General features: G+C 32.7%; 1 long non-coding RNA gene and 1 other non-coding gene across 2 annotated transcripts; one reads left to right on the plus strand and one right to left on the minus strand.

The window, feature by feature from the left end:
• Positions 1–265: 265 nt before the first annotated feature.
• LOC133780704 (small nucleolar RNA R71) lies at positions 266–372 on the minus strand. Its single transcript, XR_009869524.1, has one exon. It is a non-coding gene; the product is annotated as a small nucleolar RNA R71 (small nucleolar RNA).
• Positions 373–3,254: 2,882 nt separating this feature from the next.
• On the plus strand, positions 3,255–5,329 carry LOC133780665 (uncharacterized). Its single transcript, XR_009869494.1, has 4 exons — positions 3,255–3,475; positions 3,584–3,683; positions 4,043–4,111; positions 4,768–5,329. It is a non-coding gene; the product is annotated as an uncharacterized LOC133780665 (long non-coding RNA).
• The last annotated feature ends 3,931 nt before the right edge of the window (positions 5,330–9,260 follow it).

Raw genomic sequence — 9,260 nt, forward strand, 5'->3', positions numbered from 1 at the left:
ATTGTACTAAATATGCATGTGGGCCTGTTTCTTATTAGAAGAGTACTTTTGTATTTTTGACCTATTGACGGTATATTTATAAATATAAGTGTTTTATGATTGAGACCACATTATTATGTGGATATATTTGGGTTACTCGACACGTGACGATCCTAGTGAGCAAGTGAAGTGTTGGCTATTTTCAAGGCATGCTAATTCTATCACTACATGGGAGGAGTTAGCCCAAAAGTTCTTTGTAAAGTTTTTCCCTCCAGCAAAAGCTGCAAAGTTGAGAGGGAAAATTAATAATTTCTACCAAACGGAAGGGGAATCACTGTATGATACGTGGGAGAGATTCAAAGAGTTGTTAAGGAAGTGCCCACATCATGGTATAAAGAAGTGGATGCTGGTTCACAACTTTTATAATGGGTTGAATGGTACTGCTCGTACCATAATAAATGCTGTAGTGGGAGGTGCATTCATGAGGAAAAGTTCTAATGAAGCTTATGAATTGCTAGAGGAGATGGAAAACTACCAATGGCTGGTACGATTGAATTTGATGCTATTTCCATGCTTACAGCACAAGTGGTAGCCTTAATAAAACAGTTACAACAGAGCATCCTGTCAGCCCAAGCCATGCAAATACAGAGTTTATGTGGGGCATGTGGGAGTGCTCATCCTTTAAATTAGTGTCTTGCCATGGATATGAATAATATACCTATAGAACAAGTCGAAGCCATAGGAAATTTCAAAGGCCAACCAAGAACCACTTTTCGATGTCATACAACCAAGGGTGGAGGAATCACCCTAACTTCTCATGGACGAATAACCAAGATGCACAACAACCTTTCCCTTAAAATCACCAACAGTTCCCATGTCCACAGCCACAAGAAAAACAACCAATACACATGAAACAACTTGAACCAGTTCATGACCGAAACTAGGGCATCTATTAGGAGTTTTGAGACTCTAATAGAGTAGTTGGCTACTTGGATGACAAACCATGCTGCATGGAACATACCAAGCACTACTGTGGTATACCCAAAAGAGCAATGCAATGCAATATCTTTGAGGAGTGACAAGGAGTTAAAAGATCCAAAAGTGGTTAACAAGGAGAAGGAAGTGAGTGGGTCAACTATAACTGAGAACCTAGAGAAGCTGCCATAAATAAGCATAGATCACCATATAAAGATCCCATATCCTCAGTGGCTTCAAAGGAATAAGGTTGACAAGCAGTTTTCTAAATTTTTGGATATCTTTCGAAAGCTACATATCAATATCCGGTTTGTTGAGCCACTTGAACAAATGCCAAGTTATGTGAAGTTTATGAAAGAAATCCTGTAAAAGAAAAGGAAACTACACATCAATATCCGGTTTGTTGAGCCACTTGAACAAATGCCAAGTTATGTGAAGTTTATGAAAGAAATCTTGTCAAAGAAAAGGAAACTGGGGGACTATGAGATGGTGGAACTTACTGTGGAGAATAGTGCGATACTTCAAAAGAAACTACCTCCCAAGCTTAAAGATCCTGGTAGTTTAAATATCACCACTGATGAAGGCTTTATGTGATTTAGGGGCCAGTGTGAATCTAATGCCTCTATCAATCTTCTGCGAGTTGAAATTGGGAGACACTCGACCTACTACCGTGTCTTTACAAATGGAGGATCGTTTAGTTAAACATCATTGTGGGGTGATTGAGGATGTATTGGTGAAAGTGGACAAAATCATCTTTTTTGCGGACTTTATTATTCGGGATACGGAGGAAGATGAGAATATTCTAATAATTCTTGGAAGGCCATTCTTGGCTATTGGTTGGGGATTAATCGATGTACAAAAGGGTAAGTAGAACGTGCGAGTGCAAAAAGAGGAGGTAACATTTAATGTTTTTGCAGCAACGAAAATTCCAACTTGTTGTAGAGTTGATATGGTAAAAAGAGGAGAGAACAAGTTGGAAGTCTCTAAGTAAAGATTCATGGTTAGAAGTGGTATGCGAAAAGTGCATCATTGTTTAAAAAGGTTCTTTAGTGAGAGGATTCTAATGCTACATTAGAGAGGTAAAGTTCCACCAATTTACAATAACAAGAAACGAGTGTCCACTCATGACACTATGGCACTCAAGGATGTGAGAGGTGAACTTGATCCAAGTTTAAATTGAAGAGGAATTCAGTGTTCGGTTAAATGACGTTAATGACAGCGCTAATTGGGAGGCATCCCAAGTTCTTTTTAGTATTTTGTTCTTTTATTTTAATTGAACAACTATATTTATGTTTAGTGTTAAATTTTTATGTTTAATTCTTATTTTGAATTTTGGACTTATAAACTTAGGATTGTAAATATTAACCGTGGATATCATGAAAACTTTAAAAACATAAAAAATATGCAGGTACCAATTTTGAGTCGTGACGCCTCTCTATTATAGCCGTGACCCTTGAGAAGTCAGAGGCCCAAGGATTTTCGGAGAGATCCAGTCGCCGTGGCACCATAATATAGAGCCGTGACGCGCTTACCAGAAAGAAAAAAAAAAGAACCACCATACTAATGTGGTGCATGATTTGGTACGTTATTTACGTTTGGGGGAGGGATTACTTGGTTTTGTTATAGTTTTAGTTGTTTATAATTATGAATATTTTTTTTTGAAGATGATGATACTTATAACCATGTGATGTGAGTGATTTTTTTAAAAACTATGTGAATCCGTGTCTTGGTGAAATTAGTTTAGTGATTATCTTTTATCTGAGTTTTAATTACCATGAGAGCTTTAATTAATAAATTTCTTACAATCCTTTAATATATGCATGTTAAGTGGGTTTGTCGATTTGTGGTTCAAAATTTGGAAATATTCTAGAAATTGCATAGTTTGTTGATTGAGATGAAATTGGAATGATGCACGCTTAGGAAGATGATTTAGGCAATTCTTTGGAAAGATTGAGTCTTTCAAGCCAATCTTAATGTATTAAATCCCTAGTTACCCAATTTTTAGCTTAGTGGGAATCTTTTCGTCGTTCGCCACTTATTTTGAGCCTAATTGAAACTTTGTTATTTAACTTTCCTTTTGATATACCATGACACTACAACACTTGTGAGTATATATCACATTGAAAAAATGACATTTTTAACAAAGTGTTATTATTAAAAAATGGGCTAATAACTTAAAACTAAACACATGGGAATACTGATTTGGCCAGTAATAAAATAGTTACTAAATGGGCTGCATATAAGTAAAAAGGAAGTAATACCGGGCCTTTTAACTATTTGGCCTTTTTCTTATGCTGCAACAAAATGTGACATTTCCAGATGACCATACGACCTAGGTCATCATCGCCTCCTCCGATCAGTCGTCGGGCTTCTCCGATCAGTGTTGTACGCCTCTGATTATCCTCTCCACGATCATCCATCTCATCTCAGGCTTTGGCTTCGGGGCTTCTCCGATCAGTGTTGTACGCCTCGTCAATTCCCTTGGTACCCCCAAAGATACTCTTCAACTTCGAGAAAAACTGTAAACAAACCCTTCCCTCTTTATTAATCTATACCATCTTCATCATCATCATCATCTTCTGATTTCTCAATTTTTACTAATTATTAATTTTTTTTAAAAAAAAGACAGACACAAAACGAGGAGCCATATCACACAATTGGTGAAGGAGACTTCATCCAAACTCAGGCAAGCCAGTGAGGCCGATCACCAACATAATAATCAATTTACTGTAAGTCTTATTATTATTTTTAATTCATGGAAAGTCTTTAATCTCTCTTCTTTCTCCTTTGATTTTGATTTTTTTTTTGTTAATAAATTGCAAACTGACAAGACAATTGCATATGCCAAGCTAGCTAATGATTTTCAGTCAGTTCTGAAAGAATTTCAGAAGGCTCAAAGGCATTAAATCATTGATTTAATTAATTTTGTTTGTGGTAGTAGCCCCTAAAACCAATTGTATAAACCACCATACTCAACAATATCATAACATATACTATTACTATTACCCTTTCTCTCCCTATCCTCTCTATCTTTCTCTCTAAAAGGTTGAGTGTCTTGATAAAGTTTTCATGGGAAATAACATGGCAGATGTACTAAGTGAGGAACAGATTGTTGAGTTTAAAGAAGCTTTTTGTATTTTTGACAAGGATGGAGATGGTGAGTTTTTTGCTATCTCGTTAGTATTAATGGATGTGTTTTTTTTTTTCTGGTTTTAATATAGCTTCCCCTGTTTGGTTGCCAAGAAAACTATATGCACTGAATTCTAAATCCTTGCCCCTTTTGTTCTTCATCACAAATATTACGGTTCATTGTAAATAAATTAAATAATCACGGTGTCCTCTAGTTATTAATATTTCTGTGTTACATGAATAGTTATTTAATATTCAAGAGAAGAAAAGTCAGGTCTAATCCAAAATAGAATATCAAAAGTTTTTTTTTATGTTTCACATGATGATATAGTTCTTGCTAATCACATGTTGTATTTAGCAGTTTAATTAAGCTCTCTCATATTGAATTTAGACAGAAGAAAAAGAAAAGGTCACTTTCATTCTAATTATTGTTTGGTACACTTGCTAGCTAGTATGCTCTCACTATCATTGATCGAAAGATATGTGATAATTAATTATTTAAATTTATATTTATTGACTCACTGTTATTCATACCTTTATATCAACTTTCAATTGGAAAAACAAAATGTACATAAACATTTAATATTACCATTCATACCTTAGTTAGATTTTATTTTTCCCTCTTTCCATTATTATTTAATTCAAATTTAACTCACTTTCATTATATCTTATTACATTGTAAAGGTGTTTATGTGTTGAGACGAACTTCAAAGAAACTTTTGTGGCAACAGTTTGCAAGAGGTATGCCTCTAACTTTTATTTTAATACTATGCAAATGTTAGAGGAGTTTGAATATCTTAAATATTCATCCATAGTGTAGTAGGTTCTGGGATTGTTACTGTGTGCTGCGGTGATAACGGAAGGTTGATAACTTGTGTGTTTTAGTGAAGTAGGATCTGAGAAATTTGTGTGTTGCGGAGATAAGGAAGAAAACTTGTGTGTTGTTTGAATTGATATTGGCAGATGGTTGGTTGCTAGTGACATATCACTATACATAATATTTGAGTGCATATTTTGAGTACACATATCATTACTCTTCAAATTATTACGTAATTGTTCCTTTTGTTCCCACCACTACTTTGCATTTTTTGAATGACCCTTTCTCTCGTACTTTGCATCTGGAAGCTGGAATCTGAATCATCAAGGACAACCTGACACCCCTTTTCTTCTTCTTCTTCTTCTTCCCATTTTATAAATAATTCCCATTTTTTTCAAAAATTATGAATTTGGCCCCCTTATATAAACTTCTTATATTTTGCCCCCCTTTATCAAAAACTATGTATCTAATAGAACAAGCCTTTGTATAGAAGAGACTTCTTTAAGTGAAAATCAAACTGAAAAGCACTTAAAAAAATCTCAACAAAAGGACTTGGAGGATTAATTTACTACTTAAAGAGATTTGATTTATGTGTGTAATACTAATAATTTACCTGAATTAGAACATTGTTGGAGACACATGGACCTTCAAACAACATTGGCTTAAGTAAGTATGTTCTTCCAGCTGGGAATTTCAGGACTAGTAGAAATAAATATATCTATTACTACATGATCAGTAATTAGATTAAATTAAATTAAATTAAATTTCATGATAATAAGATAGAAAAGTTAATTATACTTGTGAGTCATCATTGGTGCCATTTCCAGTGGCTCCAAAATCAAGCACATTGTGTACGTTTTGGCCATATGTAGTGCCAAAACAACTTGACAAAGTGATACCTAATGATACCAGAACTACTAAGCAACTTCTAGGGTCCTGCATAATTATTAAGAATTAAATCAAAGAGAAAAAGAAAATACAGAATAGATTATTATTATCAGAAGAAGAAAGAATGTTACTTACTAACCATTATTGGAGATGAAGTAGTAAACCAGAGAGAAAAGAGTGATGGTTTTTGATCTCTCTAGTTCATGTATTTATACATAATATTAAGTTTTGATGTTATCACTGGTGAGGGTATTTAATTCTATAGTTGACTGTTTTAACCATATGTTGTAGTGAAGATCAGAATAAGTAACTGTTTTAGTGTCAGTATTTACTAAAAAATCTGTCTTTGTAGTTCTTTCATTGGGACTATTAATGGCATGGATTAGTTTCTTAAATAAACACTTATTGACTTTTGTAATGGATTTGTTGCTTTGTCAAAAGTATACACAACTTGTAACCACTAGTTTTGAGATTATTTTGTTTTGGTGAATACGAGAATTGTTAAGGGGCACCGGTGGTGCCCAACACCCCAAGGAGGTGGTGTACTCATAATACTCTTGGATTTGGAAGTACACTCTCCCTCCCATTGGCCTTTTCTCCAACACAGGACTTTTTCCAAAACTTGTCTCAGAGTCGAAACTTGAGGCCTATATCCCATCTCATTATTAGAATGCCAAATTGCCTTTTTCATCACCAAACCTTTCATGTCATGTCATTGAATTCAGTCATGATAATCTTCTTCTGCAATCCCACTCTTTCAAACCGAGAATCGTACTGAACATCCAATTAAATTGATAATTAGAAACTAAAAATATAAATATATCACGTTCACAGCCAATATCTACATTTTCCAACTTCATTTCATGCAAAAAAAAGATAATAACATTTGGGTGCTGATTGGTAACACTTAAAAAAAAATAAAGTTTTTTATTTAATTAATTAAAAAGCTTTGACTTTCTATATATAAGAGAGGACTAAATCTTTACAAGAAAAAAAAATTATTCAACATTGCTTGGTCCTTTAATACACTTCACAACAACTTTGATAATCATGATTTTCCATATAAATGAATTTCTAAGCTTTGCCTTGTGAATGAGCTAGATGACAGCTTGCTTCTTGGACTATGTTAATTAATTCTATGTATTATTTATTATCCCAAATCATATTTAATTTCTCTTTTAAAATAAATCATTTTTCATGTATTAAATCTGATTTTATTTTTGATACAGTAATCATCTACACATCCTATTTTCAATTATTTGGTCCTCCTTTTGGTGTAATGGTTATTCCAGTAAGTTTTATTGATTATATGTTGACTTGTCTTGATGTTCGTTCTCTTAGCTTTGTGCATTGAAATGGTGAGTATTTTGGCGGTCCTCGTTGTATTGTTGTTGGTCTAATACTTATAATACTAACTAATTTGAGTTATTAGGCTTAGTGTATCAATTAGCATGATGTTTAATATTGTGTTTAAAAAATATGTTTTCTTTAATCTTTTTATGGCAAGGGGGACTAAGAAGTTTCAAGAAATCTTATTGTTGTTGGTCTAATATATATGCTCACACTTGCTGATTTTTGTTGATTTTGATGTTTGTGGTTATTTTTTATTTAAGATATATATTGGTTTCTTTAACTTTTATTGTGCTTGAATGCATTTTTAATTGAAATCAGAAGTAATTAACTAGCCATTGATTCTCATGGTCTTCTAAAGTAGCATCTTTCTGATTATAATGTAATGTTATGATTTGAGAGTCTTTTCTGGTTTCATGGAGAAAACTATCATTTATTATTCATTTATAGAATGCTTTTGACAATAAATATATTAATGTGAATGAAATTGCTTGCTTTTGGGTGCATAATATAAATTACAAATGACTTAGACACTTAGCTATGCTTATTTCTTTCTGTTTTGCAGGTGCACTGATGGCTGTGGGGTTTGATGGTGGCAGGGCTTGGAAAGGCGAGGTGTAGGCTCGATGGTACGTATCTCTTCTAAATCTCTCTCTCTCTCTTTTCTCTTCTGATTTTGTTTTCCCTCATAGAGAGGAAGGATCCTATGCCATTTGTTCTGATCAATTTCAGGTGATTTAATTGTATAAAGTTGTTTCTTTTGTTTTACTGTTTTGGGAGAGCCTTGTTTTCAGTTATGTTATTGGTTTCTGCTATCGTGGTTCATCTTTGACCTATTTCAAAGTATGGTATTTTGATTGTTGTTTGATAATGGTATTTTGGATCATAAGACGTCTTGCCAAAAGTTTTATTATAGTTTTTTCATTAAAAAAATCTGATTTATTAAGTATTAATTTCAAGTCTATGTGTCCATGTCACAACGTGAAATTTACTTTGCAGTTGATATTTGAGTTATTTGATTCTCTTTTAATGTGTGCAGATGGAGTTTTTTGACCTCATATGGAATGTCCATCAATTTATTTGATTTTCATGCTTTTTTTGTTAAAGAGTCTTGATTGATTTTTTTTCTTTTTCTTTCTAAATATTATTTTCATAAAATTGTGACTGTTTGATTGAGTTGACTTTTACATTTATAGTTGTCCCGGTGTCGATATTTTTACTTTAGCTTTAAACATTTCATGGAGAGAAACTAACTTTGAAATGTTAAATTCAAATAAGTTCTGATAACTTGGGATATGTTGTTAGTTTTATTTGGATTTTAAATTTTATTTGCATAAGCTGAGATGGAGAATTGTGGTTTGAATATGAGTTGTGTGCAAATTGGTGTTTGTGTATATTGATTGTGTTCAAATTGGGTATTAATTATGATTTGCATAAATTGATTTGAATCAATGGTCCAACTGTATTTTATTTCTTTTACTCTGAGTTTTACTTTTTACCTTTTTTTTTTTAATTTTGAATTTTAAGGTTATTTGTGTTCAATTTGTTAGCATATAAATGGTGTCCATTTCTACATGTGCTGATGCTGATGTAGGTTTGGCTTTTGTTATCATTATGATTTGTATACTGATTCTAGAATTTTGTTTTATGTAAAGGTGCTTGATTGGCAGACATGATTTTCTAAGATATTAAGATCCGATTGGTTTCATTTGTCTATAGAATTTCAGGTTTATGGTATCCATTTCATGTAGATTACATGAAAATTTTATGTATTTGTGATATAGATAAACCTTATTTGTGGAAGAGTAGCTCATGTTTTTTGACAAGAGCATCTAAATAAGACTGGTTAACCAAAACTAGTACATATCAAGTAGATCTGCAACTAGTTTTGTTTTTCGTTTTGTATTCTTCTACATTATTAGTATTTTTGTTATTTTATATACTCAAATGACTATAGTACAATTAAAATGGATTCTGTTTTAATCTTTTAAAATATCACTATTAGTGTAAATAGAATTATTGATCACATGTGCTGATGCTTTTAACCTTTGAAAAATGGCACTACTAAATTTCTTTTTATTTAAGTCTTTTAACTCTAAAGCTAAAATGGTAGCTACAAAGG

The sequence above is a fragment of the Humulus lupulus genome, chromosome 5 (genome assembly GCF_963169125.1).
Source record: "Humulus lupulus chromosome 5, drHumLupu1.1, whole genome shotgun sequence".
Classification (NCBI taxonomy): domain Eukaryota; kingdom Viridiplantae; phylum Streptophyta; class Magnoliopsida; order Rosales; family Cannabaceae; genus Humulus; species Humulus lupulus.